Below are 4107 nucleotides of genomic sequence, written 5' to 3' on the forward strand. Positions count from 1 at the left end.
CAAGACCTAGTTGGAATTGCATTCTCTGTTGCAGGTTTTTTTAACCTTAAGGTGGAGAACAAAAGGAGCAGTGGTGGCTCATCAAGTGGAGAAAAGCTGGCCTTCTTGTTAGCATGAAAATGCTTTGAAGAGACCTTTGAAAGCAGTTGTTTGTTCATTTTGAGATGCAGACATCCAACAAGACATTTGTAAGAACCACAACTGACACTGCGCAGAGTTCAAATGACGGGACCGAGCGTGCCATCTCGATGGAGACCAGCACATGTCGGAATCAAAGGAAATTAATTAGCGATACAGTTGCGAAAGAAGCCTCTGCAATGATGCGGTGCAGGAAGAAAAGTTTAAAAACAACTTCCATGTAAACAACCTCTCATTTATTATTTAGCCCCGAGACATGTGGTTCATCGCACATTGAAGGTGTGGAGGTAACACGGGATGGTGAAGGCTAATCTTTAAGTAACTTTGGTTTAGATCTTCTGCTAAAAGACCCAGGCTGCTACACATGGCAGAGAGCATCCCGTGTTGGGAAGGAACCTTGTGCTCAACTGCCGTTGCTGATGAAAAGCCACCAAGGGAACAGTAATAAGCAATTTTCCGATAATGCAACCTCCCTTCCCCTTACAGCCAACGGAATACCAATAGTTTGGTGATTATAGAGCTTGTTTCATTTTCTCAGGGCCAGAGAAATTGTTTTTTTTGGGACAACATTTATACCTGCAAAGAGGTGAACATGATTTCATCAAAATATAAAAAACAAATAAAGGCATTATGACTTTCCGATGTTATTGCTTCAGACCGTGGGTGCATGGCATAAACAAAATATACACTTTAAAAAAAGGATTAAACAATAGCATCTTCAAATCACATATTGAATTCATCAATCTTTATTCAACTGTTTGGCTCACGCAGCATCAAGTGGTTTAAACTATGGAGATGATACAAACCAGCTGTAACGGTCTTCTCCGTCACCCTGTGAGTCTCGGCCGGAACAGAGGCACCAACACTGAGTCATGGTTCAGAAAACCCTTTTATTACCTTTGCATTGAAAATGCCGGAAGGTTATGTTTTGATCGCCGTGTATTTATTTATTTATTTATTTGTATGCGTGTTATTCGCATTACAAAAAAAGTTTTAAACCGAATCGCATGAAATTTGGTGGGCTGATTGGTTATTATCCGGGGACCATTTGATTATATTTTGGGATCAATCGGGTCAAAGGTCAAGGTCAAGGTCATGGATAGGTCAAAATCTTCTTTTTACCATAGCACGGTCAATTTATATCCAATTGGCATGCAACTAATGCCAAAATGTTCATAATTCAATGCCCAATGTTGTGATATGCGAAGGCATGCGCTCTACCGAGTGCCCATTCTAGTTCATATATGTAACACTCGAGCGATGTTATGGCGACCGACCGAGCTCTCGCTTCCTGCTCCTCGGTCAATACTGCTCCTTTATGGGGATAGACGTACACACAGATTAACAATCAACCAACAGCTGAGGACGATTAGACCTCGTCCCGAGACCGTTCCCTGAACCACACCCCCACTCCACCCACTCTGCAGCCGAGCCTAGACACACCCCGCTGCCACACCAGTCAGCATCCACCCTTTCTGGATGCAACTACTTACAGTGGGTACGGAATGTATTCAGACCCCTTTAAAATGTTCACTCTTTGTTTCATCGCAGCCATTTGCTAAAATCAAACAAGTTAATTTTATTTCTCATTAATGTAAACTCAGCACCCCATCTTGACAGAAAAAAACTGAAACGTAGACATTTTTGCTAATTTCTTAAAAAAGAAAAACTGAAATATCACATTGAAGTACCTCTACCCTACGAGTCAAAATGACAACACCTAGGGTTTAAAAAAGTTCATGGGAAAAGACGTTGGAAAATGAAGAAATTAAACTCATTTGGAAAATGTTTGACCATTTACATCACATGTATATCTCTATTGTGCGTTTCTTCACAAATTGTGCAGGTTAAGTAAAAAGACTTGCTCTTACTAAATTAAAAGCCCTTTTGCATTACATGAGGGAAATGACACCTTTGCTTCTGTCAAGCTTTTGTGTCCAGTTTCAAAGAACTTTGTTGAGAACAATCCTCTAAATCAGTGGTTCTTAACCTGGGTTCGGTGAGTCACTCTCAGGGGTTCGGCAGGTGTGAAGAGTGAAGACACACACAGCACAGCCCGGTTCACACGAGAAATATCAGGCCATTTTGTCGGTCGTAAACAAATTGGCTGCCGAAATTTTGGCAACACACCATTTTTCTTCTTTACAATCTTTTTCGAGGATGGTAGACATGAAAACTAAGAAAAGGAACAGACTTTGTTGTGAAAATGATACGAGAGTGGCACTTGCTGAGGTGAAGCCACTCATTTCTGAGCTTGTGTCTGAAAGTCACATTGATTTGCAGTTAATATTCATTAAGTTATGTTTTTGTTCTTTGAACACAGTGATTTTGTGCACCAATAAAATATATGCCTATGTTTTAAAGAAATCATATTTTATTTTTCCAATTACAAAGGGTTTGGCTTGCAGGGTTCAGTGCCTCTAATAAGGTTAAGAACCACTGCTCTAAATGATAGCTCACTGTAGTTTGAGTTTGTCACGATTCATAGTTGAACAGGCTCATTTCAAAATGCTCTTGCTGTCACTTGTATGTTTTGTTGTTGTGAAACTTCCCGTTTCAACTCTTTTACGTTGCATCTGGAGTAAATCATTCTTTTTCGTTTCCATTGGATGTTATGAATATGTATTTCTAAGTCCACCCGTCCTAAACTCGTTCACTTTCACAATTTGACTTTGAGCTCGTTGACAGTGGAAAGAGGGTCGAGGTGACACGATACTGGTGTGTCAGTCGGGTCCCATTTAAACGTTGACCTCTGGTCCAGTGTCTGGCTATTCCAGTCAGAAACATGAAATATAATATCTCCCTGTGTGTCAAATGTTCTGCATTTACTAGAGAGCAAAGCTGTTTTTTAATGAATGAATTATATAATTGGGACATTGTTCTTTCTCCACTGACAAGAAAGTTTGATTGATTTTGTCCCTTTGTCTGTTAAGGACACGTTAACTGCCTCCAACAGCTTCCCCGACACGTCTTTGTTGGGAGTTTTAAAACGTGATGCTGACTTTGCTGTAAGCGTTTGAACCCTCACATTGCCCGCAGTTATTTATCCTCACACATCTCCGCTGGGCGTGTCACATCCTTTTCGTTTACATGGGGCCTTTTCCCAGTCTCATCAGTTCTGGTCGAGAACGTAAAAGAAACCACACGAGGGGGGGGTGGTTGGCAACTCGGTAGTTCTATTGCGGGGTCACACGAGCTGAAACTCTGAGGATAACATAAAGCCACCTGACGTGATGGATGAGACGGTACACTCTGTAGGATATTACCATTTTTTGTTGTTGCAGTGCTTCCTTTTGTCCAGCTCTCTCTCAGCCGGGTGCTTGAATCCTATATAAATACTGAAGGAGTGGCACCTTTTTTTTAACAGTTTGCTCAATTCAAACACTCGTCGTGACAGTGCATTTTTGCTATTCTCCTCCCTGCAGACAACGCAGTATGCGTTGGAGCCGGTTTTGTGACAGGGACGCATTCATCATGTAATAAAGGGATGCAAAATGAAACTCGGCGAGTGTACAGTAGTGAAGAGGAATGGTGGCCATTTGAGGGTTCTTTCTTTGGCTTAGTTGCCGATGATGTCCTATTAGGGACTGCAATAAACTCTTGTTTGCACAACTGTAAGTGTGTGAGAATGAAAGAGAGAGCAGGGTAGGAAGTACAGTATTTAATGTAATGGTGAGGATATATATATATATATAATTTTGCCTGCTGAATAGCAACTCTAAAATGATCTTGACGTGCTGTGTCTACATTAGTTTTTCTACAAATGTACATGCATGTAGAACAAGTTACATGTTGATCATTTCGGCTAAGCTTAATGCCGTCTGCCTTTGAAGGATCATATGGAAAATGCAAACTTACATTTTAACTCCAATTATATTAGAAGAAAACTTCTCTTGAAAGGCCATGATCTCCCAGCTGGTATTTCTTATATTATGACATGTGTGTAAAATTAAGACAAGAACGGGCGAA

This window comes from Pseudoliparis swirei, chromosome 18, assembly GCF_029220125.1.
Source record: "Pseudoliparis swirei isolate HS2019 ecotype Mariana Trench chromosome 18, NWPU_hadal_v1, whole genome shotgun sequence".
NCBI lineage: Eukaryota > Metazoa > Chordata > Actinopteri > Perciformes > Liparidae > Pseudoliparis > Pseudoliparis swirei.